The sequence below is a fragment of the Equus quagga genome, chromosome 15 (genome assembly GCF_021613505.1).
Source record: "Equus quagga isolate Etosha38 chromosome 15, UCLA_HA_Equagga_1.0, whole genome shotgun sequence".
Lineage (NCBI taxonomy): Eukaryota > Metazoa > Chordata > Mammalia > Perissodactyla > Equidae > Equus > Equus quagga.
In genome coordinates, this window is record NC_060281.1 from 21,192,370 (window position 1) to 21,207,671 (window position 15,302).

Below are 15,302 nucleotides of genomic sequence, written 5' to 3' on the forward strand. Positions count from 1 at the left end.
TACTTGTCCCCTCTGACTCTGGCCTTGTCTTCTCCTCCTTGTCCTTCTGAAATTCTTCCCCTTGTCCCCAAAGCACCCAACCTCTCTTTAATGGAATCACATTATGGCCCGGGACCTGCTTGCTTGGGCTGCCGGATGTGGGGCGGGCATCTCGCGGGTGAGGCAGGGGCAACGGAGACAGATGGCACCCGGACGGAGATTCGATTACCTGCTTCTTCCCAAAGCCGACCCGCCGGTAACTGTATTATGGCCCATTATGGACAGGCTTCCTCTTGGCTGCTGCTTGAGATTTGGTTTGTCTGTAGCTTGTTTGTTGGAGCTTGGAGATGGATGAGCTGGGTCCAGCTTGGAAGACAAGGGAGGAGGGTGGAGGGAGGCCACAAGAGATGAGTGCTGTGGGGAAAGTTTGGGGAGCAGGAGGTCAGCCAGGGCCAAGTCAGCTTAGGGCAAGGGGCGTCTGGTGAGACAAGGGAGAGAAAATGGGGCTGGAAGGTGAGGTGAAAGGGCCTCAAATGCCAGGCTGAGAAGGCTGATTTAGATGTGATCAGTAATAGGGAGCTATGGTAGGCTCTTGAGCAAGGGAAGTGACAGGTGAATATGGTTTTGGAGAAGAGGAGCAAGGGAGTGTGGCAAAAATCAGGCAAGACAAGGATGGTTGGGACCGCTTGAGGAGGGCAGAGGATGGAGCCAGGGAGCTGGCCTCACTGGGTTCAGACAGAGGCAAAAGGGAAGCAGGGCAGACACAACAGACACTGTGCTAGACCCACGCCGTGTTAAATCTCACTCAGTCTCTGAAGCAGACCTATAATGCATCTTGTGTATCAGTGTGGAAGTGGCGGCCTGGTGAGGATGAGTCACTGCTGGGCTCACACAGTGGAGACGAGGTCCAACCTGGCCTATCAGATGCCAATGCCACGTTCTCTCACTGAACCTCTCGGCCTTCCAGGGCCCGAGAGTCAGGGGCAGGAAATACCCATTCTTTCCCACTCCTCCTGCACTTAGAACTCATAACAACAGTGGTAATAGTCAGCTAGCCACCGCCGCCGACTGAACACCACATCTTACACACATCCTCTCCAATCGTGGTCAGACTTGATGATCCTCATTTGACAAGTGAGGAAGTGGAGCTAAGAGAGGTCAATGGCCTGCCCAGACCACACAGCGGGTGTGTGTGAGGGGCTGAACGAGGATTCCAGGGGAAGCCTGCCTGATTCCCTTCACCACACTGTGCTCCATTCCCAGACTCTGGCTCCTGTGTTCCAGGACTCCACTTACTCTAATCCTGGGCTTAGTGAGGAGGGGGAATTGGCAGAGCAGCTCAGAATGAGCCATTCAGCATGGAAACTTTCTCTGAGCATCCCAGGCCTGCCTCCTCCCCATCTTGACTCCCTTTGCATCCCATACTTCCATCTCTCAGGGTCTGAGGCTGCCAACTCAGGGGAGAGGGACTGGGCAGGGCTAGGGAGGGTCTGGGGCCCATGGGCACATAGGGGTGGTGGGGTTAGGCTGAAGCCCTGGGTTTTCCATCCCTGCTTGTACCAAGAAGGGGGTGTGGTGAGTTGGGGGAGGGTAGGGAGCCCTGGTGAGTGGGGAGCATGTCCCTGCAGGAAGCCAAGAAGTCTCAGAGGAGGACCAAGAATGACTGGGGCTCGGCCCAGCACTAATCCCTCTGCACACACTCCCTTCCCTAAGGATTTTCCCTCGGAAAAATCTGTTTAATTTTCCCAGCTCAGAGACAATGAATGGAAGATCAGGGTAGGGTGAGGATGGGTGATGGGGGAGGCCTGTGGAGTTTGCCATGAGAAGAGATGGGCAAATGGAAAAACCAGTTTCTGACATGCCCCCTCCCCTAGGAAGAAGCCAGGAATGCAGGCCGTCTGAATAGATGACTGGCACAGGCTGTTCGGCCATGTGATCAAAAGACTCTGGCTGACTGTCTGGGCCAGTTTATTCTGTTGCTCGCGTGTTCTCAGAATAGGAGACCCCGAAGACAGGAACTGCATGCATCCAGCACAGGAAATCTCGTACTGGTGAGCATAATTATTGTGGTGGGGTAGATAGTGACGGTGGTGGTCACCGTGGTGGAGGCCATGGTGGGCGTGATGACGGTGGCAGTGTGGTGGTGACGGGGGTGGTCATGGTCATGGAAACCCTGAAATCACGATGGGGGTGGAATGATATGGAGGGGTGGGCTTTGTAACCTGACACACCTGGGTCCCATCCCAGCCCCGTTTTTCTCTAGTAGTCACTTGGGCAAGTCAGCCTCTCTGAGTCTCACTTTCCTCATCTGAAAAATGGGAATAATGAGAACTATTGGTGGAGTTCAGGGATTCCTGGGTGCTGACTCCCTCAGTTCTGCTCCATCTTGAGGGTTCTTTGGTCCCTCCTTTGGCCCTGGCTCCTTCCCTTCTGCCCACAAACTTCCTCCAGTTGTTCCCACTAGCTCTTCCCTTAATCACCATCTCAATTCCTTCCTTCAGAGCCCCACACATTCTAAAAAAGAAGTTTATACACACTGCCTCTGCTTCCTGGCCTCCCACTGGATCCCTAACCCCTCCTCAGTAGCCTCTGGGTTCCCGACACTACGGAAACCGCTCTCAAAATCAGCAGAGGCCTCCCCCGCATCTCAGCCTCAGCCTCTTGGGGGAAATTGGCCTACGACCCCCAGGGCTTCGAGGGAGCCTCTTGCTAAGGCCTTCAGGACCTGCACGTTCCACCTGCCTACCACCTGGAACTCGTTCTGCCTCCCTTCGCTCCCAAAAGTCAGTGCTCTGATAGCATCCTCCTCTCTCTGTATACTCTACACTAGGTCATTTAGCTCCTCTGGTTGCAAGTCCAGTCTGTGCGCAAGCAGCTCCCAATTCTGTTTCTCGAGTCTATCAGATCATGCAGCCAGAACCTCCCTTCTGGCCATTGACTGACCTCCCTCGCAGGACTCTCTCCAGCACATTCTAGGAAGGCCGTCCAGTGCTGAACTCATTATGCTCTCCCCAGGTCTACCTGCTCTCTCTCCTCCCTATCACCCCAGATCAAGCCCTTGGCTCCTCATCCCTTCATATAAATTTCCACCCACCCACCAGTCCTGCTAATTTTCCCAAGTCATGGTTCTTTTAAAATGAATACAGAATCTAATTTTATTTTCAAAACACGAAACCAGTTTATCATTTAACTTTGCTCTTCTAAGTTTATGATCCTGATTAACTCTCTTTGGTATTAAAGCCAACAAATCATATAAATCTCGCATCTTTTTTTTTTTAACTCAGAAAAATAAACTCTGTTATGATAAACCGTAACATATTAATCTATGTTGTGTAAACTGTTGGCTTTAAAAAAACACCTTTTAACACTGTTGCAAATGTTTCAGAAACTTCCTATGCATCATTGTTTTTGTTTTCAGAAACAGTAGACTAGCCAATGTGGATTAACCTTCCTACTGAAGGCAACTGGAAAAGCTATATATTAAAAAAAACAAAAATGAAAACAAAACAACAGCAAACTGTTTGAAGCACTTGAGCACTAATAAGATAAATAAGGTAGTGGAGAATTATTGGGCTGGGATATGAAGAGGACTGAGACTAGTGGGGTGAGCCTGGCTTGGGAAGTGCTTTTCCTTTGGGAATGGAGGAAGCAACTGAGAGGCTGAAAGTTTGATCAGGGCTTCTGAGGGTCTCCTGGGGGATAAGAGACAAGGCCTATCAACAGGAGTGTTTGGTGAACCCCCTTGCTTTGGGCTGGGACCCCTGAGGAGTAAGGAGGAACTGGAAGTAGACATGTTCTCACAGGACCTGCAGCTCAGCTTTGACTCATCTCAATGCCTGCAATTGGATTAATTAAGGTGCTCCAATGTTGCTAGTGCACGCAGGCTCTTGTAAATCCTCTCTGGAAGAAGATAGTATCCTGGGGTTAGACATCTTCTACTAATGGTTTTCCACCTACAACATCCAGGGCATACACACACAAAGAAACAGAACCACACAAACATGGAAACCCCATAAAACAAAACCAAAAACCAGACACGTGATGGGACAAGACAACATGAACAAATATATACTAAAAACATATATAACATCCTCTCTAGTTGTTGGAGTTATGCATACAGATTTTAAAATAAAAAAAGAATATAATGCTTAGCATGATCAAGGAGATAAAAGATGTGATTAAGAATTTTGGCAGAGAATTGAAACTATTTTTTTTCTAATGGAAGTTCTAGAACTAAAAATCATAATACCTGACACTAAGAATTCAAAGGATAGGTTAAAGAGCATATTAGACAAAGCTGAATAAAGAGTTAGTTAATTAGAAGCTGAGTGAGAAAAAATATCCAGAATGAAGCATGGAAAGGTAAAAGGATGGAAAATTCAGAAGAGAGTCTAAGAGACCAGAGGAAATAGTGAGGTTTAAGAGAATGGGGCAGAAGACTATATGAAGGGATAATGGCTGACAGCTCTCAAAAGCTGATAAAAAGACATCAATCCATATGTTCAGCAAGCCCTAAGAACCTAAATCAAGATAAGTAAAAAAGACTATACACCTAGGCTTATCAGAGTAAAACTAAAGAGTACATCTTTACTATTAGAGTAAAACTAAAAGCTGAAAATCAAAGATAAAGAGATGATCTTAAGGTCAGACAGAGAAAAAACACAGATTACCTTCCAAAGGGAAACTATTAGATATACAGCTGATTTCTTAGTGGAAATAATGGAAGCCAGAAAAAAAAAATGGTATTCTTCAGAGGGCTGAAAGAAAATAACTGCTACCTTGTTATTCAATACCCAGAAAAAATTATTCAAGAATGAAGATGAACTAAAGAAATTTTCAGGCTAATAGAAACTGAGAGAATTAATTACCAGCAGACCTACATTAATAGGATATTTTTCAGGCAGAAGGAAATAATCCCAAATGAAAGGTCGGAGATTCAGGAAGGAATGAAGACTAATGAAAATGGTAAATGTGTGGATAAATATAAAATAATATTGATGTACAGAAAAATAATAATATGATAGAGTTTGTGGGGAGTTAAGGTCCTAAGGTCCTTGCTACATTTTGGAGGAAGAGAGTAAAAGAATAAATTAATACTAGGATTTGCTAAAAATGCATGCTGTAAACTCTGGATAGCTACTAAAAAATTGTAAAAGTGAATAACCTCCAAATTCATAGAGGAGGATAAGTGAATAAAATAATTCTAACATGAGGCAAAGTAGGGAGAGAGAAAGGAACATAGAGTAGGTAGGACATATAGAAAATGCTGAGTAAGATGGTAGATTTAAACCTACCTATAAAAATAATTTTATTATATGTAAAATGACTAAATTTTCCCATTATAAGGCAAATATTTTCAGACTTATTTTGGATGAGAACCAAAATTCAACTATACGTTGTTTACATAGATGTACCTGAATTAATAGAGACAAAGAAAGATAAAGGATGGGAAAAGATATAGCATACAACACTAACTAAAGCAAAAAGCTAGTGTAGATATATTAAAATAAGACTAGATTTTAAAGCATCACTAGGCATAAAGAGAGATACTTCGTAATGCTATAAAGTTTATTTTGCTAGAAGATATAATAATTCTACATTTGTATGCACCTAATAACTTGGTGTCAAAATATATAAAGCAAAAATTGACAGAACAATATTATCGTACTTCACATTCCGTCTCTGCCTTCCTGGGGTCACAGGAGCTAGGCATTTCAGGTATCAGGGCCCTCTCTCAGAAATATCCCATCTGGTTCACTTATGGAGTCATTTTTAGACAGGGTGCCATCTTGGTTCACTCACTCCACTTTTATGTAAAGAATATATGTTGCAGATACTATCAGGGCCTTGCCGCATCTTATAGATACTCACCATTTGCCTACACAGCTACCTGGTAGCTTCCAATTGCAAGCTCCTGAGACGCTATACTTGAGGGCTTTTTCTGGATGCAGAGCCTGCTCCTGCACGTGGGGCATTCCACAAGTACCAGAGAGTTAGTGTTCCCAAGGAGCAACCCTCAAACAATGACTGGTGTGAGTCAGTGGATAAATACCCACAACTCCATTGCCTTTCAAGGACTAACTTGGAGGTATATGTTCTCTACTGTCTTCCAGAATCTCCAGCAAGATTGATCTCCACTTGCCACAGTAACTAGCTTGATATAATACTCTTTTTTTACTACCTTCCCCTTTCCTGCCTGATTTCCCCACTTCCTTACTGTTATTTCTTGAAATCATCTTCCAAATAAACTATGTTCAAATCCTTTTCTCAGGGGCTACTTCCAGGAGAACTCAAACCAAAATAATATCCCTTGTTTTAAGGATAAGGACATCACCAATTCCCACAGTGTTGCTTGGCTCTGAGGTGATCTCCATTTCCTCAGCCCATCTCCGGGACCCTGTCCTCTTCCATAACCTCATGTGTGTCTTTCACCTGGACTGTTCTGACAGTGGTTTCCTGCCCCCATAATTTTCCACCCGGAATTGCTTCTCCGCAGGCAGCCTCAGTACCTTCCTATTATGCAGAGAGCTCATCATTGCACACCTTCTACTCTGATATCTTTAGTGGCTTCCCATTGCCCATAGAAGAAAATCTCAATACTTAGCTTGACACGCAAAGTCCTCTGTGATCTAGCTTCAATTCACTTTATAGTCACTTCCCATTCTCCTGCTTTCTTCCCAAAGCCTCTGCTCATTTCTCAGCCACCTTCACTGCTGGACACCAGTCCTCATGCCCCACAATTTCCCTTTATGCTTTCCCCCACTTGCAAAAGTCACAAGTCCATGAGCCATCCTTCAAGGCTCAGCTCAAAATGACACTTCTGTGAAGCCTTCCCAATGTCTCACATTCATCTTTAACTCTCTCATTGTGCCTCAAACTTGGTGACTGCCAGTGGATTTGGAGAACAGATCACACTGAAATCCTGAAGAACGAGAACACTTGGGTCCCCCTCATTGGATTGCCTATAAGACAATTTGCTATGTAATCTTGAGCCAGTCTCTTATCCTCCTTGGCTCTTAGTTACTACAATTGCACAGTTAGTACGTCTGACTAGAATCAGTGTTTCTCCAAGGAAGGAAGGGGTGCAATTCTTCATTGCACAACTGCCTTGTGCATTGAGGGACATTTAGCATTTCTGGGCCGTGGCACCCAATACCAGAGCACCCTTAATCATTGTTACGATGAAAAAGACTCTAACATGTTTTCAAACACTCTAGGAGCATCTCCACCAGCGTGGGTGGTTCCTTAGGATCTTCCAGCTCAAACACTCTTGGAATGCTCTGGTTGGTGCGTGGGGACCACTGGTACCCCAGGACCACGCGGAGGCATGGGTGGCAGGTCAATGATGAGGAAAAAGCTGGAACCAAGCTGGAGACAATTCCCAGGCCTTGTCCTGCACCTGAGGGTAGAATTAGTGTTCAGCATCCCAACCTTCAAAGGGGCAAAAACTCCTAGCTGGCTCTCGCTGGCCTCCCAATCTGTGGAGTTTCAGTCTGCCCTGATGGACAGGAGTCCAGACAGTAGGTGATGTTCCCAGAAAGGAGTGGGCTACCCACAGCAGGACTCTATGGCTGGGGGCCAGCTGGGGCTGGCATGGCAAGGGCTGGGCCTTGGCCAGCATCATGGGCTATCAGTGGAGCTGGAATAGCACCTAAAGAGGTCAGTTTTCTTATGCAGGCCATCTTAGGAGGTTGGGTTGGGTGAGTGGGGGACAGCTGTCACTTGGGGAGCAGAAGAGGGCTTGAGACTGACCACCAGGCATGAGGGCAGTGCTTATGGCAGCAGAATGGTTGTGACGGCACTCCTGCTGGGGGAGGCTGCAAACATACCAGATTGTCTAGACAGGATGGTGGGGTGGGTGGGAACAGAGAAAGGTTGCTGTATTAATGGGAGATGAAAGATGGCAGGAACAGATAAGACAACAGCAGAGCAGCCTCTCCCCAGAAGTAGTTTATGGCTGGGGACCTGGGGAAACCAGAGTGTTGCCCAATGTTGAGAGATCAGGGTGAGTTTTCAGGAGATTCTGGGAACTGCTCCATTCATTGATCCACAGAGTCATTAATTCAACAAACATCTCTGGGACTGGAATGAGACCACCCCAATCTTGTACGTGTTCTGGGACCATAGTTCATCTGGTGTGAGGTGTCAGAGCTTTGGCGACTAAAAAAGGAGGAATGTGAAAGGAGAAGAATTTGTCAATATTTATCCAAGTGGATCCAGGGGAGGATGCTCTGAATCAAGACGAACTGGCCTCAAGCAGGTGATGGGGGATGGGGTAGAGGGCAAGGGAGGAGGCTGGAAAGGACTGTGCCAGGTACTGTGTCACCTGCTCTCATGCACATAATCACCCCACGAGTTCGAGGCTATGACTCCCCAGTTTTGCAGATGAACAGAGGCCCATTTTTGAGTTCAGAAGGGCATTCTTCAGGCTCACCCACCTTGAACAGCCCTGAGAATCTCCAACTGCCCTTGCTGTGATGTCTGCAGTCTTTGGATCTCAGGTGGTGGCTGCCAGAGCGAGAAGCAGCCTCTGTTCCCACTGTGGTCCTTCTGACAGCAACATCTGTCCCCAGGGTAACACCATATGTCAGTTTGCCACAAGCCTGGTTAGAAGGCCAGCCTCTCGGAGTCTGCTTACCCTTAGACAAACTGGTAAAACCAAATTTTTGAACTTTTCACACCGAGGACCAAATCCTGGTGACTCTACTGAGCACGTAAGAATGTTAGCTAACATGTTCTGAGTGCTTGTCATGTGCCCGGCACTGGTCTCAAAAATTCAGATATAGTAGCTCATTCAATCCTCACACCAATCTGGGAGGTAGGTACCATTATTAGCCCCATTTTACAGATGGGGAAACTGAGGTACGGAGAGGCAAAGTAACATTCCTGAAGTCTAACAGCTGATAACTGGCAAATCAGGATTCGAATCCAGGCATCCTGGCTCCAGAGGCTCCAGAAGTCTGGTGAGGGGCCGCCTGGAGCAGACTGCCCCCCTGAGTTAAGGACAGCCAGATTTGGGCTCCCAGTGTCTGCAGTCAATTTCTGGCCGTACTGCCAATTAGTGTGCTACCTGAAACACATCACCGACTTTCTCTGAGTCCCCATTTTCTCCCTGGTTGAATGAAAGGGTTGAACTCCATGAGCCCCAGCTTGGTTCCAGCTCTGACATTTCAAGAGCCTTCATCAGGCTAAAATAAGCAGTGAGAGGCACGCTGCGGTCAGGAAAGGGCAGCCTGGGACGTGCGTGCGTGGAAGCCGGAGGCTCTCGTGGTGAGGGGGCGTAGAGGGCTAATTGCAAGTACATGAGCTCAGCTAGGGGCCACTTTCTCCCCTCCATGCCCACAGCTGGCTGTGAGTCATTGACCGGTCATAGGCCACAGTGGGGCTGCTGGAGACAGGGCAAGCCCCGAGCATGAACAGAAGACAGTTCAGTCCGGTCCCAGCCTTAGGGGCCTCAGGGGGATGTGTGCTCTTCCCAGTCCCTGTCTAGACGCTACTGCACCCCAGCTAGGATGGCGTTCCATCTCTGTCTGCTTGAGCAGAACACCCCTTTCTATTTCAGCTCTGCCAGCCCTGGCCCTGCACTGCTCATGTCACAACCTGTGGGCACCTCCTCTGTACCAAGGGTGGAATAGAGGCAGGTAAGACATGATCCCTGCTCTCAGGAAGCTGGGGGTCGGGGCGTGGGGGCCTCCTGAGCATGGGCTAGGCATATGTCTCAGGCTTCTGAACCTGCTGGGGGCAGGTGTTCAGAGCCAGGGTGTCCACCCCCTGCCCAGCCCCAGCCTCTGCAGATAAGGTCATTGCTGACTAAGGCCAGGTGCCAAGTTTCTCCTTCCCAACCCTACCCTTGATCCTGAGAAGGAAGCTGCCAGAGGGGCATTGACCTCAGGACAGACTTGTGCCAAGGGGTTACCCCCTGGGAAAGTGGCCCAAAGTGGATTTCAGAATGTGACCTCCTTCAGAAAGCTGGGAGGTGTGGGGAGGGAAGTCAGGACTGAGCTGCTCCCAAGACACCTTTCTCCCTGCCCTGCTATGAACATCATCTAGTAGGACACGTCTGGCATTGCTGGATGGATTTGAAGTGTGCTTTCTTGTATGTACGTGTGCTGCGTGCATCTCTCACCAGGCTGAGCTCCTTGAGGTCCTCGGCTCGTTGTCCACCTGGGGTCTGGCACAGCTAGACTCACAGACAAAGGTCAGATGTCTCTGGCTTTCTGCCCAGTGTGTGAAATACTCTGTAGTATCATCAGTCATATTTTGTTCATTCATTCTTTCATTTTTCATCATTCCTCGGTTCCTTCATTCCCTGGAGTAATAGCTCCTCAGAGAAGTGCTCTTGGTTCTGCTTAAACTCATCCTGAGAAGCACAGAGTATTCCAGGGCAGACCAATCCGCACTGTGACCAGTTGACTTTTACAACCTTACTGTTGATGATTTGAAATCAGACTCCCTAGGTTCACCTTCTACTGGTGTTCCTGCTGCCACTGAGAACCAGTTTAACCCTCCTTTGTATGGCTGCTGGCAGCTGGCAGCCTTCGGAGAGTTCAAGGCATGCTCAGTTCCCTTCTTCTCTCCTCCTTCCCTCCCTTCCTCCCTTCCTTTTCTCCCTCCTCCTTTCCTCCATTTTCTTGAGCTTCTATTGTGTGCCAGACACCAGGAAAACAACAGTAAGCAGCAGCACATGTAGCCCCTGACCTCGCTGAGCTTGCAGTCTAGTTAGAGAGACTGTGGTCCATCATGCAGAAAACTGTAAAGCTGCCTCTGGTAAGGGTACCCCAAGACCAGGGCAAGGTGGGAGGCAGAGCACAGAAAAGTGGGACATACTCCACAGAGAGGTCAGAAAAGGCTTCCTGAGGAAGTGCTGCTTTAGCTAGTGGGAAGAGCATGCAGGGCTTAACTAGTTAGGGAGGGAGGAAAGTTGCCAGTGGGAGATGTGGCACATGCAAAGGCCATGGCTGGAGTGTGGGCCTCCCAGGTGTCTGGGCCCTTCGTTCTTGGGGCTGAACATCCTTGTGACAGTTCCTCATATGACCTGTCATATGAGGACGGGGATGACGAGTTCCCCACCCTGTCGCTGTCTTTGTCCTTGTCCCCTTGAGAAGAAGATCCCCAGGTCTGGACCCTGTTCCGGGAGGGACTGGCCAGCTCAGAGCCCAGGGGCACCCCTCTCTCTGCCTAGCCTCCACTCATGAGGCTGCCCTTCCATGAGTGCCGCCCAAGACTGCATACTCGTTGCTCCCTGGGGGACAAGTCCCCTTCCAGAGTGCTCACTGGAACCAATCTTACATGTGGCCTCCCCCAGCCTGTCTGAGCTGTTGAGTGTCTGACCTCACATTCGAGCCCTTGCGTTAACCCTGTGAATGCTCATCTCTCTGGTCTGGCCTGTTTACTCCAGCCTGGCAGGGTCTGTTCTGAGTCTGGATTCTCCTGCTGGCTGATGCCCAGGGCTGCCTCCCCTATGAACGTGACCAGGTCCTATGTGCACATCCTGGACAATGTGCTGGCAGGTGAGATCTCAGAGCACAAGTGGAGAGGAGGACAAGGGGCCTGAGAGCCTGGAAGGGGGCTATGGAGACACATCTGTCCTGAAAGAGGTGCCTAGATCCCAAGGCCAGAGCTATGCAGTCACGCTGTTCTGTGCCCTCTGACCCCCGTCCTGTGCCTCTCTGCAGGCCCTCATCAGTAGAGATGGACAGTTAGGCCAGCTGCATGTGCGTTTGTGCATGTATGGGGTGCACATGTCTGTCTATGTGTCTGTGTGTGTGGAGTGCGTAAGCCTGTGTGAGTTGTCTGACTATGCCTTGCTGTTGGCTGGCACCCACCTTTTGCCCTTATTAACCCTGTCACTCAGGGGTGGCCAGGTCACCAGAGCCTTGGAAGAGGTCCTATCCTACCTGCCTTGCCTAACAGACACACCACGTGGCCCCATCTGCCCTTCCGTACTCTGACCTGCCTGCAGGGTCCTCACTCACCACCCCAGCTCACTCAAGTTGCTGACCAGGCAGCCCGGCACGACCCCCTCCTCAGTCCTTTACTTCTGCCTGCAGGTCTCCCTGCTGTTGATGCCACCTCCTCTGGGCCCCCTCCTCTCCTCATCACTTCTGTCACCCCCTCCTCCTCCTTTCAGACTCAACTTAGCCATGGGCTCCTCCAGGAAGCCCTCCTGATCCTCCTCTGTCCTCACAGACTGTAGGATCTAGGCGGGCAGGTCCACGTGGGACTTATTATAGTGATTTCAGAGGCTAAAACGCAACGCATCTTATGAAATGAATGAAACAATAACCTCTGTGGGCTTCATATTCCCCATGTGTAAAATGAAAATAATACCATTTGACACACAGGTTCTGAAGAGGGCTCTGAGAGAGAATGTATGTGGGTTCCTGTCACTGTGCTGGACACAAACATGCTCCAGAGACAGTTCTAAGTCCCCTGTCCTTTAATGTCTATGGACACATGTTCTTTCAGTTTAAAAATATTGTACATTTTGGAGTCCTTTTGGTCCCAAAGCATGACTGGCTTCCTGTAACTCGGGTCTCCACTCAAATGTCACCTCCTCCCAGAGGCATCCTTTCACCACCCCACCTAAAAGACCCCCTATCCCCCCACTCTCCACTGATAGTTGTCTTCTCACCACCTGAACTTTACGGTTTGTTGACTCGTTGATCACCTGTCATTCCCTCCCTAGAATGTGAGCACCATGAGGGCAGAAACCTTGGCTGACTTTTCCATTCCTGCAGCCCCAGCGCCCTGTCATGCCTGGGACATTAGCAGTGACCCAGGCCAAGGCTGCTAAGTCTCTAGGGAACAGACACCAGTGTATGTGTGTGTGTGTGTATGTGTGTGTGTGTGGGATGGAGGATGGTGAGGTAGCTCTCCCCATCCCTCATTGTACGTCCCAGGGAGGTGGGGACTGGGGGAAACTCCTGTGCTCCCCCACATGTCCCCTGAGGGCAATTGGGAACAGCGATCTTTCCAGGGCTGTGCAGGTGCAGATCACTTAGGGGTGAAGGGAAAGGGCAGCACCTCGTTTGCCTGGTGACCCCAGGCAGCTGGGGCTGAGCACAGGCCTTTCTCAGGACCCCAGAGCACAGTCCCTCTGTGGGCAAGGAGGGACTGGGTACTGCTGCTGTTCCCCCACTTTGGAGGGACAATCCCTGCTGTCCTGAACTGGGACCCCAGGCCCAGGCCTGCCTCTTATCGGTGCCATTTTTCTTCCCTGTGTGGCACCTGTTCCTCTCCTCACTCTTGCCTTCCTGTCACTAGTGCCTGATGGGCCTCCTCCCACCTGCATTCTCTGTTGGCACCAAATTCTCACATTTCCAGCATCAGTGGCGCTGTGAGGCTCACTGCATCTCCTGCAGGGGGCTATGCTGCCACACTCAGGCTGCCTGGTGCTCAGCCCCCACCCCTGAGGCACTGTGGGCCCCTGCCAGTCCCCCAACTCTTGCCACTCTGGCATTGGTCAGGCATAGTGAGAGGGATCCCAGAGAAAAGCTGCCAGAGGCTCCCACCCACACCTGCTGCCCCTCCCCCGGGGGAAGGGCACTCTCAGTCTCCACTTGTGCCCCCTGTCCCCAGCTGAGGAGGCCAGGGCCAGACAAGCATACTTGACTTCTGGCTTCAGGGGGTAGGGAGGGCAGTGAGGGTTGGCAGGGACCCCGCTTTGGACCCAGGCGCCTGCCCAGCCTCAGTGGGATTACCCATTTTGAAAGGACTCCCCATGCCAGCTCAAGCCCCCTACTCCGTTACCCCTCAGCCCTGATCCCTACACTCAGGCAACCCACAGTCACTGTCAGCACCCCCAGTTCTAGAACTCCCAGCCCTGGCAGGGCCCCAGAGTGTTTGCACAGGGAAGGATTTCAGGGTTCAGAGGTTTGTGAAGTATGCTCTGTGGAGTGCCCTGGAGCTGAGCTATGTGCACGTGTGTGTGTGCACGTGTGTGTCAAACTAAACATTGGCGCTCTGGGCCCCCACTCCTCTTTTGTTCATAGAACCCCAAACTTTGTCTGTGTTACTAGTTGAGACTCCACATAAGTTACAAAAGGATCTGTTATTTTTTAAAAAAGAAAGGTTTGAAAACTAGACAAAACTCATTTTACATGTGGGGAAACTGAGGCGCAGAGGAGGACATGTCTTCTCAAGGTCACCATGGGCTCAGTGGCAGAGCTGGTACCATACCAGGCTGCCTAGCTCATAGGCTGATGTTTTTGCCAAGACCAGGCCGAAATGTCCTTCTCAGGAGGTGGCAGGTGGGGGCAGAGTGCCAGGAAGGCCCTGTCCAGGGAAGCGGGTTAAGGTCACAGCCTCCCCACCCCGCGGGCCCCCTGTGAAGTGCCTGGGAAAATAGTTGCATTGGAAAGGTCGCTCAATTCTTAGCTAGAGGCTTGAGGTTTTGGAGTGGGAAGGGGCAGGATGAGAGAGAGAGAGTTGCGGGGGAGCAGAAGACAGAGATTCATCCTCTGGATCACTCACACCGCCTCCCCCAGTTAAAGCACCAAAGGCCCTCCTGCCAGTTTGAGAGCTTCTACAGTGGTGGTCCCTCTGACATTTCTCCACAGGAGGAAGAAGGCTGCTCCACAGGCACCCCACCACAGCCCTGTCCCACTGGAAGCAGCCTCCTACCCCCAGCACCTGACTTCCAAGCACAGGGAGCTGGTGCCAAGCACTGAGGAGGCTGGGTGGCCCTGAAGTGATGACTTCTGGGGTGGGAAGTCTATAAAGAAGGGGGCATTTCTGTCTCAGGGATCCTGTGGTTGCTCCCCTACTGGCAACAGCAGAAATGGCACAGGAGGGGGCTCTGTGGCATTCACCGTATCTTCTCTCAGAGTCCAGATGGGCACCTGGGAAAATGCTATTGAATGAATGGCCGTGTCCATCCTCCCCTAGCGCCCCACAATCACCAGCCTCCCTCCTCCACACTCTGTCCTTTAGAGACTACAAGGACTGAGTTATTCTTAGTAGGTTTCATTCATCAAAGTGTGACAAACGGTGTCCTGGGAGGAATGCTTGGGCCGTGCGGAGAGCCAGGGGAGTGGGGTGGGGTGCAAATGCCACATGTGTGGGGAGAATCTGATGATTTCAAGGAGCCCCAGTATGAGGGGAGACACGGCCCGACCCTCAGGGAGTCCCGGTCTGAGGGGAGACCCAGCCCTGTACTCAGGGAGCCCCAGTTTGAGGGGAGACACGGCCCCGTGTTCGGGGAGCCCCAGTCTGAGGGGAGACCCAGCCCTGTCCTCAGGGAGCCCCAGTCTGAGGGGAGACATGGCCCCGTCTTCAGGGAGCCCCAGTCTGAGGGGAGACACAGTCCTGTCCTCAGGGAG

General features: G+C 50.2%; 1 long non-coding RNA gene across 2 annotated transcripts in view; it reads left to right on the forward strand.

Moving 5' to 3' along the window:
• Positions 1-14,760, forward strand: part of LOC124227264 (uncharacterized) — a 34,853-nt gene extending 20,093 nt beyond the window's left edge. The window contains exons 2-4 of one of the 2 annotated variants that reach the window (XR_006885435.1): positions 9,542-9,620; positions 11,378-11,489; positions 14,541-14,760. This is a non-coding gene — a long non-coding RNA (uncharacterized LOC124227264). Of the gene's footprint in view, positions 1-9,424; positions 9,621-11,377; positions 11,490-14,540 lie in introns of those variants that run through there. The other variant, XR_006885434.1, reaches the window with a different exon arrangement.
• The last annotated feature ends 542 nt before the right edge of the window (positions 14,761-15,302 follow it).